Here is a 26004-nt window from a genome sequence, read left to right on the forward strand (position 1 = left end):
TAATGAATATAGCACACCCTTCTGAGAAATTTGGCTTTGAAAAACAAAAGGAGGAGAAAGCTTCAGCAAGTAGCCTTTGAAAGATTTTTTTAGATTAAGGGATCACTTAAACATGTGCAGGTAGATAGCAAGGAGTTAATAGAAAAGGCAAGATTAAAGATGCAAATGTAAGGGATAATTGATAGAGCAAGGTCCCCGAGAAACTGAAAGAACATGGACTCAGGAGCACAGGTGGAGAGATTAATCTTAGTAAGAAATAGGAAAGATTCTTTCTCAGAGAGGGAAGGAAGAGGTGAGGATTAACTGAAGACAAAAAGAAATATTAAGGCATAGGGGAAGGAAATTGAAGGACTAAAAAATCCGATGACTTCGATCTTCTCAGTAAAATAGTTTATCTACTTAGAGTTGGGAGTTGGGGCAAAGGGTTAGTTTGGTAATTTGAGAATGGAAAATGTCTGGGGCAGCTGTTGTAAGGAATGCAATACAAAGTCAGAAGGAGATGACTAAAAGATTACCCAGTAGCCATGAGCATCCAGTTGAGGTTAGATAGTATGAATTTGTAATAAAGCCAATCGATATGGTTTCTGGACTTCCTCCAAGAACGCTGTATCTCCAACAGTTGTATTAGTCATCATCTTGGCTGGAGAGGGTTTCCTTGGAGTGTCATAGGAGACATCCCAGGGTTCAAAAACTTGAGAACAATGCTTGCTCAAGAAGAGTTAATGCTCAGGAGTACCAAAGAGCAGATTTGCCGCTGAGATACTTCCATCTGTGTGTCATTCAGAGGTCTTGTGGGAAGAATCATGGGCAAAGAAAAAGAAATATATATAAGATACATAAGAGAAGCAAAGCAGTTTGGTATCAAAAAGATCTATAGCTGCATGTGTATCTAGTCACAAATCTGAGGGTGGAAGCATGTTGGAGAACATCTGGATTCAGATAAAAAGAAGAGCAGAAGAGAAGTGACATCATCATGGGATTAGACCGTAGACTACCTAGCCAGATGGAAGATATAGATAAAGCATTTTTGATGTAGATCACAAAACTGGACTGAGGAGAACATGGTGATAGGGATTTCAAATGTCAAGACATAAGCTCAAAGTCACATTCAGCCAAAAAGCAGTATACTTAATTCTTTTTTTTTTCTGTTTGTGTTTTTCTGATCATTAAAGAAATACTTGCTTATTGTAGAAATGTAGTACAGAAAGGTGTAATGAAGCAGAAAAATAATCACCTCCAAACCCACTACAGACAGCACTCACCATTTATATACTTGCTGTTATTCCTAGTGGGGGTTTTTTTTGTTCGTTTGTTTTGGGTTTCTTTGTTTTTGTTTTTGGTGGGGTTTTTTAGTTTAAACAGCAGAAATTTATTTTCTGACTGTCTCTAGGCTAAAGGTCTAAATCAAGGTGTCAGCAAGTTTGGTTTCTCCTGAGGCCTCGCTCCTTGTTCTGATATTTTTTTATTCATGGGTGTTTTTACACAGTATAGATTATGCGAGCTTTTTCTAAAATTCTTATATCTAAAATTCTTTTTAAATCTCATTTTATTTTTTTCTTCTTTAAAATTTTATTTTATTTTTTTTAAAGATTTTATTTATTTATTTGACAGAGAGAGACAGTGAGGGAGGGAACACAAGCAGAGGAAGTGTGAGAGGGAGAAGCAGGCTTCCTGCGGAGCTGGGAGCCCAATGCGGGGCTCGATCCCAGGACCCTGGGATCATGACCTGAGCCGAAGGCAGACGCTTAACGACTGAGCCATCCAGGCGCCCCTCTTCTTTAAAATTTTAAATCTTTTATTTGCCTTTATGTTATCTTCATCTCAGAAGGAGGAAATATGAGATAGAAGTTCTAGATATAATTATAAAAACAGTTTCACTCTTTACTGTTTCCTACCATTATTTACATTTTTCTGAGATTTCAGACAATAATACTATTAGGAAAAAGACATAAGAGACATAAAAATTTTAAAGGAAAAGGAAAATTACATCATTTGCAGGTGACACAAATACTTAACCTGGAAAGCCCCCAGAATAAGTTGAAATCTATTATAAACAGTATGAAACTTCAACAAGGCAATTAGACAAAATATACTAAAACCAATGATTTATTTAAAAATAATAGCCTTGGGACAGACCCCTAGGTGGCTTAGTCAGTTAAGCATCTGCCTTCGGCTCGAGTCATGATCCCAGGGTCCTGGGATGGAGCCCCGCGTCGGGCTCCCTGCTCAGCGGGAAGCCTGCTTCTCCCTCTCCCACTCCCCCTGCTTGTGTTCCCTCTCTCACTGTCTCTCTCTCTGTCAAATAAATAAAATCTTTAAAAATAATAAAAACAATAGCCTTTATATATTCAGATAAGAACAAAAGTCCCTTTTTACAACAGCAAGAGAAGATAAAATACCTAGCAATAAACCCAACAAGAATATGCAAGACTATATGAAGAAGGCTATAAAACACTACTGAAGAACCTGAAAGAAGACTTGGGCATATGGAAAGGCATACTGTGTTCTTGGAAAGGAAGACTTAAAAATCATAAAGCTGTCAGTGCTCCTAATTTAATCTATAATTAACATGATCTCTGTAAAAACAGGATTTTTTTTGCTTGTTTGCTTACTTTGTTAAGACAAGCTGATTGTAAAGATCATATAGAAAAACTAAATAGACTAGAATAACCAGGAATATCCTGAGAAAGAAAATAAATAGTGGGGCACTAGCTCCACCAGTTTTAGAATCTATTATAAGGCTATAAAATTTTATTAATAAAATAGCTAATACAAAACACTATGTCCCAGGTACTGTTCTAAGCACTTTAGATAAAATAACTCATTTAATCCTCACAACAGCCCATTATGATGAACTTGCTCAAACTCACAGAGCCAATAAGTTGCAGAGGTTGAATTTAAACTCAGAAGGTTGGCTCCAATATACATGCTCTTCATCACTATTCTATACAAACATTCATTATTGGCACATGAATAGATAAGTAAAAATCAATGGACCAGAATGGAGAAGCCCCCAACTGACCCAAATATGAAAATGGTACTAACCTATGTTGGAGGAGGGAGAGCATTTTAAATCAATGAGCACAACTAGTAGCCATCTTTAAAAAAGTTGGATTCCTTCCTCACACCTTATATGAAAATAAATTCCAGATGGATCAAAAATTTCAATGTAAAAATTGAAACCATAAATGCACTCAAAGAAACCACAGGAAAATGTTTTTATAATCTCACAGAGAGAAAAGCCTTTCTAAATATGAATGACAAAAAACCTGGAAGTCATAAAAGAAACTATTGATGTATTTCATTAGATAAAAAAGGATGAAAAATCTGTTTGACCAAAAAAACCCTATATATAAAAACAAAAGATTAACAGCAAATAGGGAGAGATATTTCCTTACATACATACAGAGTTCCTAAAAATAAGTTATAGAAATACTAAAAATTTGGGTGCCTGGGTGGCTCAGTCCGTTAAGTGAATGCTTTCGGCTCAGGTCATGATCCGAGGGTCCTGGGATCAAGTATGGAGTCCGGCTTCCTGCTCAGTGTGGAGTCTGCTTCTCCCTCTCCCTCTGCCCCTTCCCCCTGCTCATGCTTTCTTTCTCTCTCTCTCTCTCTCTCTTTCAAATAAATGAATATAAGAAAAATACTAAAAATTCTGTAGAAAATTTAATGAAGGAAATGAACAGAAAACTCACAGAAAAGGATTGTATAAATGGTTCTTTAAAATTTTTTTAAATAATAGCTTGAGATATAATTGAATGCCATAAAATTTATTTATTCATTTATTTTAGAGAGAGCAAGAGAGCACAAGTGGGAGGGGCAGAGGGAGAGGGAGAGAGAATCTGAAGCAGACTCCATGCTGAGCACAGAACCTGACGCCAGGCTCCATCTCATGACCCTGAGATCACAACATGAGCCAAAACCAAGAGTCAGACACTTAACCAACTGTGACACCCAGGCTCCCCTATTTTTTAATTTTTTTAAAGTAAGCTCCATGCCCAGCATGGGGCTTGAACTCACAACCTTGAGATTGAGAGTTGCATGCTCTACCGACTGAGCCAACCAGATGCCCCCAAATTCTATTTGAAATGTACAATAAAGTGGTTTTTAGTGTATTCATACACAGTTGTGCGACCAATTTTAGAACATTTTCATCACCAACTCCCCCCGCCCCCCCCAAAAAACCCATACTTATTAGCAGTAACTCTAGCTACTAATTACCTACTACTTTTCCCCCACCCACTCACTTATAGCCCCTAATTTACTTTCTGTCTCTTTGGATTTGCCTATTCTGGACATTTCGCATAGATGGAATCATACAATGTGTGGGCTTCTGCATCTGGTTTTTTCACTTAAAATAATGGTTTCAAGGTTCATCCATGCATAGTGTGTATCGGATGCATACCTCATTACTTTTCTATGGCCAAATAATATTCCATCATATGGGTGTACCACATTTGCTATCCACTCATCCAGAGACAGACGTCTGGGTTGTTTCTTCTTTTTGGCTATTATGAATAATGCTGCAATGAACATCTGCATTCAAGTGTGAACATATGTTTTCATTTCTCTTGGGTGTATACCTAGGAGTGGAATGCTGGGTCATATGGTAATTCTTTGTGTAACTTTGTGAGGAGATGCTTGTTTTCCGAAGTAGCTGCATTATTTTACATTCCCACCAGCAATGCACGGGTTATAGTTTCTCCACATTCTTGCCAACACTTGATATCATCTGTCTTTTTTATTTTCGGCATCCTAGTGGGTATGAAGTGGTATCTCATTATGCTTTTAATTTATATTTATCTGATGACTAATGATGTTAAACATCTTTCATGTGCATATTGGTCATTTGTGTATCTTCTTTGGAGAAATGTTCATCTACATTGTGGTATGTACCAGCACGTTTGTTCCTTTTAATTGCTGAGTAGTATTCCATTATATGAATATAGCACAATGTGTTTTTTGTTCACCTGTTAATCAACATGTGAATTATGTGGTTTGGGCTACTATGAATAAAGTCTCTAAGAACATTTGTCTACAACTCTTTTTGTGCATATATTTTTCCCCAGCTTTATTGTGATATAATTGACATGTAACATTATATAAGTTTAAGGTGTATAAAGTGATGATTTATACATATGTATATTGCAAAATGATCACCACAATAAGGTTAACACCTCTATTACCTCACATAATTACCTGTGTGTTTTTTTTTTTTTTTTGTGGGGGGGATTTGTTGTTGTTTTTGGTGGTGAAAACATTTAAGATTTAGCAACTCTTAAGTATATAATATAGTATTGTTAAGTATATTCATCACGCTGTACATTACATCCCCAGAACTTATTCATCTTATAACTAGAAGTTTGTACCCTTTGACCAACATCTCCCCATTTCTACCACCCCCATTCTTGGCAACCACAATTCTACTCTGAATTTCAATGAGTTTGGCTTTTTTAGATTCCATATATAATTTGAGATCATACAGCTTTGTCTTTGTCTGACTTATTTCACTTAGTATAATGTCTCCAGTGTACCCTTTGACCAACATCTCCCCATTTCTACCACCCCCATTCTTGGCAACCATCATTCTACTCTGAATTTCAATGAGTTTGGCTTGTTTAGATTCCATATATAACTTGAGATCATACAGCCTTTGTCTTTCTCTGTCTGACTTATTTCACTTAGTATAATGTCTCCAAGGTCCATCCATATTGTTGTAGAAGGCAGGATTTCCTTCTCTTTTATAGCTGAATTGTATTTCACTATATACATATACCATATTTTCTTTATCCATTCATACATCAACACTTAGGTTGTTCCTGACTTGACTATTGTGAATAATACTGTAATGAACATGGGAGTCCAGATATATCTTTGAGATAGTGATTTCATTTCTTACGGGTATATACCCAAATATGGGATTGCTGGATTGTTTGGTAGTTCTTTTTTTTTTTTTAAAGATTTTATTTATTTATTTGACAGAGAGAGACACAGAGACAGAGGGAACACAAGCAGGGGGAGTGGAAGAGGGAGAAGCAGGCTTCCCCCTGAGCGGGGAGCCTGATGCGGGGCTCAATCCCAGGACCCTGGGATCATGACCTGAGCCAAAGGCAGATGCTTAACGACTGAGCCACCCAGGCGCCCCTGGTAGTTCTATTTTTAACTTTTTAAAGAACTTCATACTGTTTTCCAGAATGACTGTACCAATTTACATTCTCCCCAACACAAGGGTTTCCTTTGCTCCACATTCTGCTGACACTTGTTACCTCTTTTTTTTTAATAATAATTTTTATAGATGTGAGGTGATACCTCATTGTGGTTTTGACTTGCATTTCCCTGATAATTAATGATGTTGACCATCTTTTCATCTATCTGTTGGCCATTAATATCTCTTCTTTGGGAAAATATCTATTCAGGTCCTCTGCCCATTTTTTAATTGGATTATTTGGGTTTTTTGCTATTGAGTTGTATGAGTTCCTTATATATCTTGGATATTGATGACTTATCAGATATATGGTTTGCAAATATTTTCTCTCATTCTGTAGGTTATCTTTTCATTTTGTTGACCGTTTCTTTTGCAGTGCAGAAGCTTTTGAGTTTGATGTAGTCCCACTTATTTATTTTTGCTTTTGTTGCTTGTGCTTTTGGTATCACATCCAAAAAATCATTTCCAACACCAATGTCAAGAAGCTTTTCCCCTATGTTTTCTTCTAGGAGTTTTACAGTTTCAGGCCTTACATTTAAGTCCTTAATCCATTTCAAGTTAACTTTTGTAAGTGGTGTAAGATAGGGGTCCAATTTCATTCTTTTGCCTGAATATCCTGTTTTCTCAGCACCATTTATTGGAGAGACTATCCATTCTCCAATGAGTATTGTTGGCTCTCTTGTCAAATATTAGTTCACTATATACACATAGGTTTATTTCTAGGCTCTTGATTCTGTTCCATTGGTCTGTGTAAATGTTTTTATGCCAGTACCGTACTGTTTTGATTATGTTGTAACTTTGTAATATAGTTTGAAATCAGGAAGTGTGATATCTCCTGCTCTGTTCTTTCTTAGGATTGATTTAGCTATTCAGGGTCTTTGTGGTTTCATATTAATTTTAGGATTTTTTTTTCTATTGCTGTAAAAAATTCCTTTGGAATGTTGATAGGGACTACATTAAATCTATAGATAGCTTTGAGGAATAGGAATATTTTAACAATATTAATTCTTCCAACTCATGAACACAGATATCTTTCCATTTGTTTGTATCTTCTTCAATTTTTTTCATCAAAGTCTTACAGTTTTCAGTATATAGATTTTTCACCTCTTTGATTAAATTTATTCCTAAGTATTTTATTGTGTTTGATACTATTGTAAATGGGATTGTTTTCTTTATTTCTTTTTCAGATAGTTTGTTGTTAGTGTATAAAAATGCAACTGAATTTTATATATTGATTTTGTATCCTGCATCTTAACTGAACTCATTTATTAGTTCTAACAGTTTTTTGACAGATTTTTAATATTTTTAATTTTTTTATTTTTTTAAAGATTTTATTTATTTGAGAGAGAGAGTGAGCAAGAGAGAGAGCACACACGAGCAGGGGCAGAGGGAGAGGGAGAAGCAGACTCCCCGCTGAACAGGGAGCCTGACTCGGGCTCTATCCCAGGACCCTGAGATCATGATTTGAGCCGAAGGCAGACACTTAACCAACTGAACCATTCAGGTGCCCCTTCATGGATTTTTTTAAAAAAGATTTCCTATATAAGGTGATATCATCTACAAACAGAAACAGTTTTACTTCTTCCTTTCCAATTTGGATAGTGTCCATTTCTTTTTCTTGCCTAATTTCTCTGGCTAGGACTTCCAGTGCTATATTGAAAAGGCATGGTCTTGTTCCTAATCTTAGAGGGAGAGCCTTCAGTATTTTCACCATTGAGTATGTTAGCTGCAGGCCATAAATGGCCTTTATTTTGTCGAAGTACATTCCCTTCTATACCCAATTTGTTCTGAGTTTTTTCATGAAAGGATGCTGAACTTCGTGGACATATGTTTTTATTTCTCTTGGGTAAATATCTAAGGATGGAATTGGTGGCAGACTTTTTCCAGAGTGGTTGTACTCTTTTACATGCCTACCAACAATGTCTGAAAAATCCCTATTGTTAACACATCCTAGGTAACACTGGTGTTTTCAGTCTTCTTTTCTCCCTTAGCTTTATTGAGATATAATTGACATGTCACATTGTTTAAATTTAAGATGTACAATGTGATGATTTGATATATGTAAATATTGTGAAATGATTATCACTATAAGGTTATTTTTTAAAATATGGAACACTTCACAAATTTGCGTGTCATCCTTACACAGGGGCCATGCTAATCTCTGTGTCATACCAATTTTAATATATGTGTTGCTGAAGTGAGCAAAGACTTTTTAATTTTAGCTTTTCTAGTGAGTATGGAGTGGTATCTCATTGTGGTTTTAATTTGTATTTCCCTGATGATTAATGAATTTGAACACTTTTTAATTGTTTATTGGCCATTTTCTTTATGAAGTGCCTTTTGAAATCTTTTGCTCAGTTTTGGGTAGGTTGTTTTAATTACTGAGTGGTAGGAGTTCTTTATGTATTCTGGTTGCAAGTCAAATATGCATATTGCAAATACTTCTACTATTCTTTGGCTTGTTTTTTCCCTTAATGGTGTCTTTCATTGAGCCGAAGTTTTTAAAGTCCATTTGATCAATTTTTTCTTTTTATGGTTAGTGCCTTCTGGGTCCAGTTTTTAAAAATCTTTGCCTACCCTAAGTTTGTGACAGTATTACCCTACATTTTCTTCTGAAAGCATTAGAAATCTAGCTTTTATGTTTAGGTCTATAATCCATCTTGAATCAATTTTTGTGGGTGGTTTGAGGTTGAGGTCAAGTTTCTTTTTTGTACCATCTGGATAGCTAGTTGTTTGTTCCAGCACCATTTGTTGAAAAGACTTTACTTTTCTCACTTAATTGTTTTTGTTCCTTTGTTAAAAAAAAAGTTAGTTGACTTTATATATGTGGGTGCATTTCTAGATTTTCTATTCTGTTCTATTGATCTATTTGTTAAACTTTAGTCTTGATTAATTTAGCTTTATAGTAAGGTAGTGTATGCACTTTAGCTTTTGCTTTTCCATTATTGTTTTGGTCATTAGGGGTCCCTTGCATTTCCATATAACTTTTAGAATAAACTTGTCAATTTCTACAACAAGAAAGACAGACAGAAAGAAAAGAAAAGAAATCCTGAGAAGAATTTGATTGAGATTTGAAGACTCTGTAGATCAATTTGGGGAGAATTGTTCACTTTTTAATATTGAATCTTCCAATCCATGGACATAGTACATTTTTCCTTAGGTCTTCTTATATTTCTCTCAGCAATGCATTATAGTGTTTAATATATGGATCTTATACATTTTGTTGAATTTATCCCTAAATATTTCATGTTTTTTGCTAATATTATAAATAGTATAATTGTTTAAAGTTATTTTCTTTACCAATTTTTTATTGCAAGACTTTGGAAATATAATTGCTTTTGTATATTCCTCTTGTATCCTGTGACTTGGCTAAATTCACTTATTAGTTCTCATAGTTTCTTTGTAGATTCCTTAGAATTTTCTGCATGCAAAATCATGTCATATGCAAATAGAGGCAGTTTTACTTCTTCCTTTCCAATCTCTGTAGAGGTCTTTCTTTTTTCTTTCTTTATTGCACAGAGTAGGACCTCATTACAATATTAAAAAGAAGTGGTAAGAGCAGATAACCTTGCTTTGGCCAGAAAGTTTCCAGTCTTTAGAATTAAATAGGAGGTTTTTCATGGATGCCCTTTATTCGGTTGAGGAAGTTTACTTTTATTCTTAGTTGGTGAGAATTTTTATTGTAAATTGGTATTCAATTTTTTATTATTTTTCTGAATCTATTGAGTGACATGATTTTTCTCTTTTGTGCTGTTCATATGGGTAAATCCACCCTAGTCATGATTTATTATCATTTTCATATGTCATTGGATTCCTTTAACATTTTGTTAATGATTTTTGTATCTATCTGCATGAGGTATTTTAGGCTACAGTTTTCTCTTCTTGTAAGTTTGAGAGTCAGGATTATTCTGGCCCAATAAAGTGAGTTTGGAAGTATATCCTCCTGTCTTTTCCTAAAGAGTTTATATATAATTGGTAATATTTTTTAAGTGCTTCTTTTTCTAAGAAGACTTGAACTTTTAAATTAGGTTTAATATGCTTTTTTATTCTTTTTATTGTTATGTTAATCACCATACATTACATCATTAGTTTTTGATGTAGTGTTCCATGATTCATTGTTTGTGCATAACACCCAGTGCTCCATGCAGAACGTGGCCTCTTTAATACCCATCACCAGGCTAACCCATCCCCCCACCCCCCTCCCCTCTAGAACCCTCAGTTTGTTTTTCAGAGTTCATCGTCTCTCATGGTTCGTCTCCCCCTCTGACTTACTCCCCTTCATTCTTCCCCTCCTGCTATCTTCTTCTTCTTCTTCTTCTTTTTTTCTTAACATATACTGCATTATTTGTTTCAGAGGTACAGATCTGTGATTCAACAGTCTTGCACAATTCACAGCGCTCACCATAGCACATACCCTCCCCAATGTCTATCACCCAGCCGCCCCATCCCTCCCACCCCCCTACCACTCCAGCAACCCTCAGGTTGTTTCCTGAAATTAAGAATTCCTCATATCAGTGAGGTCATATGATACATGTCTTTCTCTGATTGACTTATTTCACTCAGCATAACACCCTCCAGTTCCATCCACGTCATTGCAAATGGCAAGATCTCATTCCTTTTGATGGCTGCATAATATTCCATTGTGTATATATATCACATCTTCTTTATCCATTCATCTGTCGATGGACATCTTCGCTCTTTCCACAGGTTTAATATGCTTCTTATACACTCTATTCCTAACACTTCTCATACATACAATTGTTACCTTAAATTCTGCCTTTCTTATTGGACTATAAGCTCTGTGAGAGCATTTATCTGTTTTGCTTACTTCTATGTTTTTAGCATCTAGCCAAGTGCCTGGATCAAAGCATGTATAAATGAATATTTACTGAATTGTATTAAATTAAAGGGAAAATAAGAGACTAGAAAAACTGAGAATTTTTGTGGCAAAATACTGAAGACAATATAAAAGGTCTTCCTTTGGGGTGCCTGGGTGACTCACGGGTTAAGTATCTGACTTCAGTTCAGGTCATGATCTCAGGGTCCTGGGATTGAGCCCCATGTACTCGTGCTCTCTCTCATATAAATAAATAAAATCTTTTTTAAAAAAACTAAAACTCTTCCTTTTAATTTTAATTTTTTATTTGATTATGGTGGACACACGTGTTACATTAGTTTCAGGTATACAACAGAGTGATTCAATATCTCTGTATGTTTTGCTAGGCTCACCACAAGTGTACTTATCATCTGTCACTATAAAACTATTACAATATAATTGACTATATTCTATGATATACCTTTTATTCCAATGACTTATTCATTCCATAACTGGAGGTCTGTATCTCCCACTCCCCTTCACCCATTTTTCCCATCTTCCTGCCTCCCTCCCCTCTGGCAAATATCAGTTTGTTCTCTGTATTTATAGATCTGATTCTGTATTTTTTTTTAAGATTTTATTTATTTATTCAACAGAGAGAGCAAGAGAGCTCAAGCAGGGGGAGCAGGAGAAGGAAAGGGAGAAACAGGCTTCCCGCTGAGCAGGGAGCCTGATGCAGGCTCAATCCCAGGACTCTGGGATCATGACCTGAGCCGAAGGCAGACGCTTAACCATCTGAGCCACCCAGGCGCCCCTGCATTTTGTTTTTTTATTAATTTGTTTTGTTTTTTAAATTCCACATATGAGCAAAATAATATGGCATTTCTCTTTCTCAGTCTGACTTATTTCACTTAGCATAATACCATCTAGGGGGCGCCTGGGTGGCTCAGTTGGTTAAGCGACTGCCTTCGGCTCAGGTCATGATCCTGGAGTCCCAGGATCGAGTCCCATCCATGTTGTTGCAAATGGCGAGAGCCCATCCTTTTTTATGGCTGTGCAATATTCCATTATGTACATATCTGATACATATATATACATACACTCGTATACCACATCTTCTTTATCCATGCATTTATCAATAGATACTTAAGTTGCTTCCACATCTTGGCTATTGTAAATTATGTTGCAATAGGGGAGGTGAGTAGGGGGATGGAGTAACTGGGTGATAGACATTAAGGAGGGCATGTGATATAATGAGCACTGGGTATTATGTAAGACTGATGAATCACTGACCTCTACCTCTGAAACCAGTAATACATTATATGTTAATTACTTGAATTTAAATTAAAAAATTTTAAATGTTGCAATAAACATAGTGGTGCATATATAAAAGTCTTCCTTATTAAAAAATTACATTGCAGCAGGGTGCTGGGCTGGCTCGGTCAGTGGAGCATGCAACTCTTGATCTCAAGGTCTTGAGCTTGTGCCCCACATTGGGTGTAGAGATTACTTAAATAAATAAAACTTTTAAAAATTACATTGTAGCAAAAAGAACAATGAAGCCTAGGTGGATGGTATACTATTAATGAATGAATAAAAAAACAGCATTCACCTCCTATTTTGATTTAGTCTTCTCAAAGAGGATGCTGTTTTTTGGCTTTTTTAATTTGTTTTTTTAAGGTTTTATTTATTTATTTGTCAGAGAGAGAGGGAGAGAGAGCACAAGCAGTGGGAGCAGCAGGCAGAGGGAGAAGCAGGCTCCCCACTGAGCAAGGAGCCCAATGCAGGACTCGATCCCAGGACCCTGGGATCATGACCTGAGTTGAAGGCAGATGATTAACCGACTGAGCCACCCAGGCATCCCTAAAGAGGATGCTGTTTGGACTGGAAAAGATAGAATGAACAGTAGTTCCAGGGAATGAAATCAAACATGACTGGAATTGTAAGAGATCACCTAACTGCTTTAAATGAACTCAAGTTTCTGGATCTAATTTACATTCCAGGGTACAGAGACCTAGTAGATAAGCTGGCTGAACCACTGCTGGCAGTCTTTAGAAAGTGGAAATTGTGCCCATTATGGGGAGGGGTCGGGGGGGGAGAGAAGCTCCAAAGATTGGAGTCAGGGAACTAATATTCAGAAGGTCATTTCAGCAGACTGAAGGTTGGTGTGAGATTCTTTAACTGTTTATTAAAATGAATAAATATCTGTAGATATTCAGGAAAGGAAGCTGTGGTAACTGTAAAGCTATCAGAGTTTATTGAAGAAGTAGGGGGAGGGGAGGAGGGGAGGGGAGGAGAGGGAAGAAGAAAAGAGGGGAAAGGGAAAGAAAGAGAGGCCACACTTGGGTAAGGAAGGTCTGCTTTCAACCCCAGCTCTTTCACCTCTTAGTAAAATGACATTGGTCAAGTTATTTAATTTCTATAAGCCAAATTTCCCTATTGGTAAAGTAGAAATAGTAAGAGAACAACCTATTTCATAGGGTAGTCCTGAGGTTTAAACCAAATAATGTGTCTAAAATGGTTATTTATCAAAATCAGTGATAATTGTGAAGTGATGGGAGTGGTGATGCATGATGGTAATGGCCATAATACTGAAGGAGGAGGAAATGAAATAGTCAATGCAAACTTATTCCCTTTTTGAAGGGATTACTAGACTGGTAAATTGGGAGAAAGCTGTACTTAGTATGGCTATATTTTTTATATTCGTTTAGTTTATTTGAATTTCGGCAGGACCTTGATAACATCTCCATGATATCCTTGTGAATAAGCAGAAGGAATATAGCATGGATGATAAATAATTAGTTGAACAGTCATACCAAAAATGTGCTAATTAATGGGTTCATATCATCCTAAAGGGACATCTCCAGAAGTGTAATTTTGGACTACATCCTTAGCCATTCTTTTTTTTCCCCTAATCCATTGTTTGAATGAGGACATTGATGGCAAGCTAATGCAAGTTGAGAGAGATAGCTAATAAGCTGCCTGAAAGAAATAGGACCTGAAAAGAGATAGTATAATATAGTGGAGCAAATATGGGCATGGTATCATGGGTCTGCAACCAAATACCTGTGTGGCCTTGAGTAAGTTAAGTAACCACCTAAGGCTTTGTTTTCTCAGAATACCACTTATCCATGGTGGTTGTGAGAATAAAATATATATGTGTGTGTATGTATTAGTTATTTATTGCTATGTAATAAATTACCCCAAACCTTAGAGCCTTAACACAATAAACATTATTTCACACAGTTTCTAAGTATCAGGAACGCAGGAGCAACTTACTTGGATGGCTCTGGCTCAAGGTCCCTCATAAGCTTGAAATCAAGACTTAGGTTGCGGCTGCAGTCATCTGAAGCTTGAATGGGACTCCTAAGCTTGAATGGGACTCCTAAGCTCACTTGTGTCACTGCTGGCAGGAGGCCTCGGTAGTTCACATATTCCTCATGATTATGGCAGTGGCTTCCCCAGAAAAAGTGATCTCAGAGAAAGAGAGAGCAAGCAGGAAGCCACAGTGCCTTTTATGACCCAGTCTCTGAAGTCACATACTGTCACTTTCATTTTATTCTGTCCCTTAGAAGTGAGTCCCTAAGTTTAGCCCATACTGAAGGAAAGGGAATTAGGATCCACCTTTTGTTTTGTTTTTTTAAAGATTTTATTTATTTATTAGGGAGAGAGAGAGAAAGCACAAGCAGGGGGAGTGGCAGGCAGAGGGAGAAGCAGGCTCCTCGCTAAGCAGGGAGTCTGATGTGGGACTCGATCCCAGGACCCTGAGATCATGACCTGAGCCGAAGGCAGACATTTAACCGACTGAGCCACCCAGGCGTCCCTAGGATCCACCTTTTGAAGAGAAGGGAGTATCAGGAGATTTTGTGGACATATCTTAAAACCACCACAGTATAAAAAGTACTCTATACAGTGCTTAACAGTAGGTACCCCGTAAATGACACTTGTTATTAAACTGTTATTAGTATATACCTAATACGTGTGCTCTTTACTATAAAGCCCTTGTGGGCAGGACAAAAAAAAAAACTCATGATTCTTCAGATTCCTGGAAAATACAGAGAAAGAAGCATCATATATCGCTGTAATTCATTACATCTGTTTTGTAAATTAAAATGAATGGACTATGTTGCCTTAAGAACAGTACTAATAAAAATACAGTTTAGTAATACTTAGTGGGTGAACCTAAAATGCATAGGCAGCCTGCAAATACCAGTGACATGGATAATTTGAATGACAGTTAATCCAAAAATTGATTTTGTTTGATTTTATTAAGGATTTTATACTTATACTTAAATGTAGGTATGGCTCATCTGAGTATTCATCAAATTTTAATTGTGTAATGTACTAGCTTGTCTTTCTGAGTGTCCTGCTCTCCTTTCCATTTAAGAATGGGCCACCACTAAAACTGACACAGAGGCTCCAGTCTACAGCAAAGATAAGACTTGCTGTTCACATACCTTCCCTGAGGGCAAGGAGGAAATAAACCAACAAACAAAAAAGTATTTTATCAACAAAGGGCTCAATTAAGCAGGAGAATTAATGTTGACAGTAAAAATGTCGAAGCAAGAATTAATATGGCTAAATCACTGGGTAATCTAGATTTCCTCTGTTTATGTATACATTGGTATACATCGGGTGTAGAATGTCCATCTTTAGCCTCAAGGATTGTCTGATGTTCATTGTAAACAAAAACATAAGAACTCTCCAACTCCAGGTGGACTGTGTAATTTAATGGGTCACTTTGAGAAGATAAGATCATTAAATAGAAGATAGTGTCACACCTTAAACTGATTAATTTTCTAGTGTTTTTTTTCCTAGTGTTTTGATTTGCATTAAACATTAGACAGATCCTCAGGCTAGTGTCCGACATGGTTGAACTCTCTTAATATCTTACCAACATAGCAATCAAACTTCTAAGGTGTTCAAAACATAGCCACTAATTTGGAAGTGAGTAAAAAACGGTCCCTGAAAAGCCAGTGTTTACAGAGTTTATATGTGTCTTCATAGGCGAGGCAGGAAGTCTCCTAAGAGTTTCACAGGGAGCGTCTCATAAATGCATAATCTTCAAATACTGATCAGGTCATCAGCTGCAGATTAAAAAAAAAAAAAGTAGTGAGAGTGGTCTAAAGTATTGCTAGCCTTAGCCACTAAATTAGGTTCTTGGACCCAATTCCAACATAGGGGGGTGGCTTCCCACACAACACAAGGCAATTCTTAGATCCAGCAGGTTGTCCAAGAATTCAACTTAGTTCACCCCAATTCCAATACTATCAACCTGGAGATAGCATCCGATTCCAGAGGGTAAGGGTTCTGGCCTACAAGCCTGCCCCCCACCGCCTTACTTCAGATGCCTGTAGCAAGCCCAGGTGGTTATCTGTACTTCTGACCAATTAACTATATATCTGAGGTTCCCAGGACTTCCTCCTCAGGTTTGAGTAATTTGCTAAGGCAGCTCACAGAACTCAGAGAAGCATTTTACTTAATAGACTACTAGTTATTATAAAAGGATATGACTCTGGAACAGCCTGATGGAAGAGATACATAAGACAAGCTGTGGGGAAAGGACATGGGGCTTCCATGCTCTCTCCAACTGCACTATTCTCCCCAAATCTCCACATGTTCACCAACCCAGAAGCTCTCAGAACCCCACCCTTTTGGGTTCTATGAAAGTTTCATTACATAGGCATGGTTGATTAAATCATTGGCTTTTGGCAATTGAATTCTATCTCTAGGCCCTCTCTCTTCCCCAGCAGTAGGGGGATGGGACTGAAAGTTCCAACCCTCTAATCACAAGGTTGGTTCTGGCAACCACATCCTTCTGTGCTTTCGAAAGCCACCTCATTCACAAACAAAAGACACTCTATCACTCTCAACATTTAGGAAATTCCAAGGGTTTTGGGAGATGTGAGACAGGAACTGTGCCCAAAGACCAAACATATATGAGAAAAATATTTTGGTCATCCCAGTGACCAAAAATATATTTTTTATAAATCACAATATCACAGCCACACACCAACAATCATGATAAATGTTATCAGAAAAGAGAGTCACTAGAGATCCAAACAGTGAAGAGAAAATCCATATTAAAAGCAGTATTTTAAGGTCATTTACCATGTAGGGGACAAATAAATGATTTTATTAATCTTTTTGCTCTTTGAGGATATCTTTCTGTTATGTTCCAGGACAGTAAGCCATATTCATAATGTTAAGCCAGAATGATTAAGCAAAAGGGAACTATGTTCACTATTATCTTTTTGGTAAGACAAGTTTCTGATATAGTTTAGAGATACTTCTGTCAAATATGCTTAAAATTGGAAAAAAATTTTGACATTTGAGTAAGCTTTACTTATTATATAGAATGCTCATAGAAGAAGGGGTCACTAGAGGCCTCTGGAAATGCTATGTACTGACTTAGCATCATGAAGCTTGCACATCCTGTTCTGTGAATAATAAAATAATTATAATAACAACCATCATTTAAATGTGTCAGGAACTGTGTTAAATCTTTTCACACATTATAGTATTGAATCTTTTCAACCACAATTTGAGTAAATATTATTATCTCTGGTTTAAAGACAAGGAAATTGAAGCATAGCCGATAAATAATTTGTCTGATATTGTTTAAATAGTAAGTGGTAGGGGCGCCTGGGTGGCTCAGTCAGTTAAGCATCTGCCTTCAGTTCAGGTCATGATCCCACATCGGGCTCCTGACCCAGTGCGGAGTCTGCTTCTCTCTCCCTCTGCCCCTCCTCCCCACTTGTGCGCTGTCTCTCTCTCTCAAATAAATAAATAAAATCTTAAAAATAAATAAATAGTAAGTGGTAGAGCCAAAAGGAAAGTGAGGTCTGAGAACATCCATCCAGGTTTACTATCTTAGTCTAAGTGTTTATGGTGATGAGGAATACCCTTTCTAAGGAGGAATGATATTGTACCTTCTAATGTGTTTTCAAAGAATAAGTCTACTGTTGAACCCAAGACTCACCATCTAGCACCCTGTACTCCACCTATTAAACGTTAATTTAACAAAGCCATAGCAAAGAGATATTTTGAGAGAATATCTTGTGGCTCTCCCATATGCCAGCCTTTCCTATGGCTGCAACGGAAAAGGGAAAGTGTTGCTAGGTATATAATGAAAGGCAGTCTTTCTAGATGAGGGATCAACACACTTACAGAAAAATGTCGAGGAACGAGAGTCAAACTAATTAATTGTGACCCACATCTCTGACTAGAAATGCAGTCGGTTTCCCCCACTCCTACCACTCCTTATTATAAAAATTTTCAAACCTACCAGAAAGTTATGAGAGTATTATAAAGGCACCTGTATGCCCTTTACCTGGATTCACCAAACACTAACATTTTGTTATGTTTGTGCACAATACATGATAGATAGATAGATGATAGATAGATAGATAGATAGATAGATAGATAGATAGATAGATAGATAGGTAGATAAATAGATAGATCATGTGAAACTAAGTTACAGGAATCCTGACACCTTACCCTGACATAGCTCTGGGAGTAAGGGCATTCTTCTATCATCCTGCATAACCTTGATGTTATTATCACATTTAGGAAATGAACAACAGGGGTGCCTGGGTGGCTCAGTTAAGCATCCAACTCTTGATTTTGGCTCAGGTCATGATCTCAGGGTCATGAGATCGACCTGGTTGTGGAACCTGCTTAAGATTCTCTCTCTGTCTCCCCTTGCCCCTCCCCACCTCTAAAAAACCCAAAAAAAGAACAACAATTCCATAACATCATCTAACATCCAGTGCAAATTATCATTTCCCAGTTGTTCTCAAATATATTTAGCTGTTTGTTTTCTGAACCAGGATAGAATAAAAGTTTACACATTGTACTTGGTAACATCTCTTTAGTTTCTTGTAATCTGAAATAAGTCCTCTACTATTTTGTTTTTCATGACATGTTTTTCTTGTTTTGCCTGACTTTCCTTGCACCCACATGTAAACACCACAGGGGCAGGGATTTTGGTCCCTTTTGTTCATTGCTATATCCTCCACATAGAAAATGGTGCCTGACACACATTAAGACTTAGTAAATATTTGTCGAATAAATAAATGAGTGAATGAATAAGTAACACGAGTATAATGAGTGTCATGAAAGGTGATTTAGAGGATGCCAAGGGGACTGAGAAGCTAATCTTGTTGTTTGTAACTCTTACCTCTATGTTCCAGTTAGACAGGTTCCAGGCTTGGGCAACAGGCTCATTTTACAACTAAAATGGGAAAATATAAAATAAGAAATATAAAAAAAATTTTAAAACACCCAAAAAATTGGTCAAGAAAAAGAGGCATGATAACATGCACCTTAACAATGAAACTACAAGAGACTTGAATTGAGTCTCGAACAACAGAATGATGTGATTCTCAAGAACTAAATTAGCCTCAGATTAATACAAAAAGAAGAGTCCATAAAGAGAAGATGTTTGTTTTGCTCTGTGTATTCATTCTTTCATTCAGCAAGTATTTATTGAGTGCCTGCTATATGACAGGCACTATTTCATAGGTTCCTGGGGGTCATCTTTTTTAACCATACACTAATAGTAGAAAGATAGTTTCATTTTGGAATGAAGGAAGGTAGTTATCACAAGAATAAAACTATTGTGTTATTTGGAGATATTTTAATTGTATTGTTTGACTTAAAAATTTTTGTTTTCAGCTCATCACTCTAATTAGAGAAATACATCTCTGAAGGGAAATGGCCTACCAATGGTATGACCATGACAAAGTACAGTAATCGTTGCATTGCATCTTTTTCCTGAAAGAACTTTCCCATGATTGTTTAGATCAGCCTGAAGAGCCTTTTGTGACACTTAAAAACCACTAAGGGGAACAAAAGGGACTGTGCTGGATCAGTGTTTTAAAGGCCGTAAGGGGTGAGTCTCGTTTCAGCTGCCAATATTAGACAGGATTTCATCTATGAACTTTGTTCTCTTGTCCAACTCCAGTTTCCACAGGTTTCTGTTTTCCTTTGCTCTCCAGTCAAAAGGAAAAATACTCACATGATTATTAGAAATACTGGAGCAGTAAATTGTTTGAGGGACTTGAAACACCCTTTTTTCTCTCTCCCTTCAAAGCCTTAAATGATACTTGCTTCATTGAAGCTTACAGATCATTAAAAACAGGCCTGCCAGGGTGATGTAATACATGTTTTAGCTTCCAATAAAATTAAAACAACAACAACAACAACAACTCTGCTAAATTAATCTTTGAATCATGAAGAATTTTTTTCTTTTCTAATTTTAATATTTTGGGACATTCTAGCACCTTTTCACCACCTACCATATACCAAACTCCCATATCTTCCTTGAGCCAAAAGTGAACCTGGTATCACCTCTAACAACTATGAATTCCTCCTGGCTTATTTCAAATATGTTATTATTTGCTCACTTTTTTCATTGCAGAGCAGCTCCCAAGGACTAGTGTCCTGGAAAAACAGAAATAACACAGAAGAAGAGCAGTAGTTATAAGGACATCGAGACTACTATTGCAAACCTAAATTTTTTGCATCTTTGTGGCTTCAGTTTAGAGTAACTGTAGATTGGCAGAGACCAGGCTGTCTCCAATTTGACCCTTGGTTAAGCTAAAAACTACATAACAACTAAGGATACCCTACTTCCTGTTACTTACAGGGAAAGAAACATAAAAGGTCCAGACTAACAAAAAAAGGAAATAACATCTGTTGTGTGCCTACAGTGAGGCAGTCATTGTGAAAGGCACTTTTTTCAAGTTATAGTTTAAACAGTATCACACTTAATCCTCATCACAATCTGCAAGGTGTGACAGTAGTGCCCCCTTAGGTGGAGTTTTGTTTTCCACAGTTTCAGTTACCCACGATCAACAGGGATCCGGAAACAGCAGATCCTCCTTCTAACAGGTATCAGAAGGTCAATAGTAGCCCAACACTGTGTCACTGCCTACCGTTCACCTCACTGCATCGCATTTTATCATCTTACCATGTAGGCATTTTCTCATCTCACATCATGACAAAAAGAAGGGTGAATACAGTACGATAAGGTATTTTAAGAAAGAGAGACCACGGGGCGCCTGGGTGGCTCAGTCGTTAAGCGTCTGCCTTCGGCTTAGGTCATGATCCCAGGGTCCTGGGATCGAGCCCCACATCGGGCTCCCTGCTCCGCGGGAAGCCTGCTTCTCCCTCTCCCGCTCCCCCTGCTTGTGTTCCCTCTCTCGCTGTGTCTCTCTCCGTCAAATAAATAAATAAAATCTTTAAAAAAAAAAAAAAAGAAAGAGAGAGACCACATTGATATAACTTTTCTTACAGTTTATTGTTATAATTGTTCCATTTTATTATTAATTACTGTTGATCTCTTACTGTCCGAATTTATTTATTTTTTTAATATTTTATTTATTTATTTATTTGAGAGAGAGAATGAGATAGAGAGAGTACATGAGAGGGGGAGGGTCAGAGGGAGAAGCAGACTCCCTGCTGAGCAGGGAGCCCGATGCGGGACTCGATTCCGGGACTCCAGGATCATGACCTGAGCCGAAGGCAGTCGCTTAACCAACTGAGCCACCCAGGCGCCCTCTTACTGTCCTAATTTATAAATGAAGTTTTACCATAGATATGTATGTATAGGAAAAACCGTATATAGAGTTCAGTAGTATCCCCGGTTTCAGGCATCCACTGGGGGTCCAGGAATGTATCCCATGCAGATAAGGAGGGGATTACTGTATTATCCCTATATAATAGGAAAGCTGGGGCTCACAACTAATTTGTTCAAGGACATACAAGAAGTAGTGGAGAAGAAATTCTAAAACTGATTCTGTTTGGCTTCAAAGTTATACCCTTTTGCCACTACCCCTTCCTTCCTCCCTCTCTGACCAGTCCGTCCCATTGTCCCTTGTTCCTCAGCTTAAATGTTGGAATTTCCCAAGATTCCATACTTGGCTCATTACCCTTCTCACTACATATAGTTACCCAGTAACTAGCAGTCTTGTGTCTTTTGGCTTTTCCCACTACCTTAGGCAAATGACTCCTAAGTCTCTATTTCTAGCCCTAAATGGCTCCTGAGCACCAGTCCCACACATCCAGGGTCCTATCAGGCTCATACAATCTCTACTTGTGTGTCTGACAGTTACCTCATTTCAACACAGCAGAAACAGAACTCCTCACCCTCACCCTTGGATCTGCCTCTCCTCTTGGGTTCCCCCTATCAGTTCTCAGAGTTATACTCTTACATTCTAGATTCCTCCTTTCTTCTCCCCCTTCACATGCAGTCAGCTAAAAAGTCCCACTGATCCTACCTTACAATAGTTCTTGGATCCCTGACCTTTCCCTTTGATTCCCATTATCATTACCCCAGGTCGCACTTGAAACTTCACAGTCTCCCATCCATTTTGCTCCCTTTGGAGTCAAGTGATCTATATACGAAGAAAATCTAACTGTGCTGCTATTCTTCTTTTACTTAAAACCATCTATAGAATGAAGCTCATAAGGCTTTGTGTGACCTGATTTCTGCCTCCCTCTTCAATCTCATTTCTAGCAACCCCTGGCCTTGAAATCTACTCTTCAGTTTTACTGAACTCAAGTACTGGTAGTTCCCTCATCTCACATATTGTTTCCCATCAGGATGCCTTTGTCTAGGCTTTGCCTCTAGCACTACCATCCTGTCTTTTCACCTGGATAAACCCCCACTCCAGTGCTTATCGCAGGTAGCACCTTCTCTGGAACCCCTTGCTTCAGCATCCCTCTACTTCAGCCTACCAAGTGGGCTAAACCTTGTCTTGTATGTTCTAAGCTCCCTGTCATTACATTATCAGCATGTTTTGAAATCAGTTGTTTGTCTTCTCCATTAGACTTTAAGTTCTTTGGGCACAGAAACCATGACTTATTGAATTCTATAATCCTAATGTCTAGCCCACTGTCTGGTACAGAGAGGACTCTTAATAATTGTTGAACTGTAATTGAACAGTAACATCTATCTCTCAAAAATGACTTCTATGGGGCGCCTGGATGGCTCAGACGGTTAAGTGTCTGCCTTCGGTCCAGGTCATGATCCCAGGGTCCTGCTCAGCAGAGAGCCTGCTTCTCCTTCTCCCTCTGCTCCTCCCCCTGCTTGTACTCTGTCTCTCTCTATCTATCTGTCAAATAAATAAATAAAATTTTCAAAAAAAAAAGACTTCTATATCAGAGGTTCAAACCAGACCCTTTTCTAGGTAAATTAAATCTGACAACTATTAAAACACAAGGACCTCAACCACACGCAAAAAAACACACAACCCAATTAAAAAATGGGCAAAGGAACTGAACAAACATTTCTCCTAAGAAGATCTACAAATCACCAGTCAGCCATGAATGAAATGAAAGGATGCAATGAAAAGATGCTCAACATCACTAATCATTAGGGAAATGCAAACCCAAACTACAATGAGATACCCCCTTCAAACCCATTAGGATGGCTATTATTAACAACAACAGGGGTGCCTGGGTGGCTCAGTCGTTAAAGCGTCTGCCTTCGGCTCAGGTCGTGATCCCAGGGTCCTGGGATCGAGCCCCGCATCGGGCTCCCTGTTCCGCAGGAAGCCTGCTTCTCCCTCTCCCACTCCCCCTGCTTGTGTTCCCTCTCTCACTGTATCTCTCTCTGTCAAATAAATAAATAAAATCTTAAAAAAAAAAAACAGAAAATAACAAGTGTCAGCAAGGATGTGGATAAACTGGAAACCTGAGTGCTGTTGGTGGGATTGTAAAATTGTACAGATACTATGGGAAAGAGTATGGTGGTTCCTCAGAAGATTAAAAGCAGAATTACCAGGTATTAAGTCAGCAATTCCACCTCTGGGTATATATTCAAAAGAACTGAAGGTAGGGTCTCAAAGAGATATCTGCATAGCCATGTGCATAGCAGCATTATTCACAGTAGCTAAAATGTGGAAGCAACCCAAGTGTCTATCAGCAGATCAGTGAAAAGCAAACCGTGGTGTCTACATACAATGGGATTTTATTCAGCCTTAAAAACAAAGGAAATTCTGACATATGCTACAACATGGATGAACCCTGAGGACATCATGCTGAGTGAAATAAGCCAGTCGCAAAAAGATAAATACTATATAATTCCCCCTAACACGAGGTACTTGGAGTAGTCATAATGATAAAGACAGAAAGTAGAATGGTGGTCGCCAGGGCCAAGGTGGGAATGGGAGGTTATTGTTTAATGGGTTTAGAGTTTCAGTTTGGCAAGATGAAAAGAGCTCTGGAGATGGATGGTGGTGAAGGTTGCATGACAATGTGAATGTACTTAGTACCACTGAACTGTATACTTTAAAATGGTTAAGATGGAGGTGCCGGGGTGGCTCAGTCAGTTAAGCATCTGCCTTCAGCTCAGGTCATGATCCCAGGGTCCTAGGGTCAAACCCCACATCAGGCTCCCTGCTCAGCGGGGAGTCTGCTTGTCCTTCTCCCTCTGGCCCTCCCTTCTGCTCATGCTCTCTCTCTCTCAAATAAGTAAATAAAATCTTTTTAAAAAAAAAATTGGTTAAGATGGTAAATTTTTTGTTTTACATATTTTATCACAATAAAAAATTGAAAAAAGCAAAAACAAAAGAAAACACAGACGGGAAGAAGTCTAAGGGTTAGTAAGTTTCTTGAATTGGCACCACTGTACCCCAGTATGGACAGCATCCAACCCTGTCTTCATGAGCCTACCTTAGGACCCAGTAGTTCCCAAATAGCCAGTCTGGGGTATGGCCAGAGAATCTGTAACTTTAATAAGCACCTCAAGTGATTCTGATGAACAGATGAATTTGGGGAACTTTCTAGACCACATTATTATAAAGGAATGATTGGAGAGCCCCTTAATTTGGATATTTTTTAAAACAAGACAGATCTTGGGGCGCCTGGGTGGCTCAGTTGGTTAAGCAACTGCCTTCGGCTCAGGTCATGATCCTGGAGTCCCGGGATCGAGTCCCGCATTGGGCTCCCCGCTCAGCGGGGAGTCTGCTTCTCCCTCTGACCCTCTTTCCTCTTGTGCTCTCTATCTCTCCTTCTCTCTCTCTCTCAAATAAAAAAAAAAAAAAAAAGACAGATCTTTTTTTAAATTGTGGTAAAATATACATAATAAATTTACCATTTTAATCACTGATAGATGTACAATTCAGTGGCATTAAGTACATTCATAATATTGTGTAACCATCACCACTATCCATTTCCTGAAGGACTTCAACATCCCAAACTGAAACTCTGTATCTATGAAACAATAACTCCTCATTTCTCTCTACCCCACCCTTAACTCCTGGTAACTTCTATTCTACTTTCTGTTTCTATGAATTTGCCTATTCTAGGTGCCTCATAAAATTGGACAGATAATGGATTTTTAACGAAAGTTTAATTGCTTTCTTGCCTGGAGGTGTGAGTCAGGGTGAAGGGAAGCAAACATTAATTGGGTGCCTTTGCTATGACAAACCAAGGTCACATTCAGATTTACTAGATTTATCTCAAGCAATTTATAAACTGGTTTCATGGAATCATAGAGATTCCTTTTATCCTAATTATTTTTATCATGACCTATGTGTTCATTATAAAGTCTATTCATTCAAAATGGTTACTGATTAGTTGATATTCAGTCTGACTTCCTCATAAAAATTAATAAGCATCTTTTTGAAAATCCCTTCTCAGTTGTATCATTCTAAGCTTTTTCTGCAATATCAAGGCCCTGCAGAAAAAAATAAGATTACTATTAAAATGGTTCCAAAGTTAAAGACGAATTGGGACTTTCAAGTTAATTTTTATAAAAGGCATCTACTTCAAGCCATTGCAAATTTAACATTTCAAATCATCTTATCCACAAGACTTAATACTTGAATGAGGCCCTTTTTGGCTTCTTCTAGATGTCCCAATGAAGCAAGGAACTTCTTCAGTGGCCAGCATATTATTGTGGGGAAAAAGTCTCTGCATCTTGTCTAGAGTAGGACTTCAGATATCTGTGTCCAGGAAAGACCCACCACTT

At 37.8% G+C, this 26004-nt stretch overlaps 1 protein-coding gene and 1 non-coding gene across 5 annotated transcripts in view; one reads left to right on the forward strand and one right to left on the reverse strand.

The window, feature by feature from the left end:
* C11H11orf49 (chromosome 11 C11orf49 homolog) overlaps positions 1-26004 on the forward strand; it is a 189118-nt gene that overhangs the window by 109278 nt on the left and 53836 nt on the right. The gene's annotated exons all lie outside the window — the stretch shown is intronic.
* Positions 8307-8414, reverse strand: LOC113915556. The gene has a single exon (XR_003517710.1). It is a non-coding gene; the product is annotated as a U6 spliceosomal RNA (small nuclear RNA).

This window comes from Zalophus californianus, chromosome 11 (assembly GCF_009762305.2).
Source record: "Zalophus californianus isolate mZalCal1 chromosome 11, mZalCal1.pri.v2, whole genome shotgun sequence".
Classification (NCBI taxonomy): domain Eukaryota; kingdom Metazoa; phylum Chordata; class Mammalia; order Carnivora; family Otariidae; genus Zalophus; species Zalophus californianus.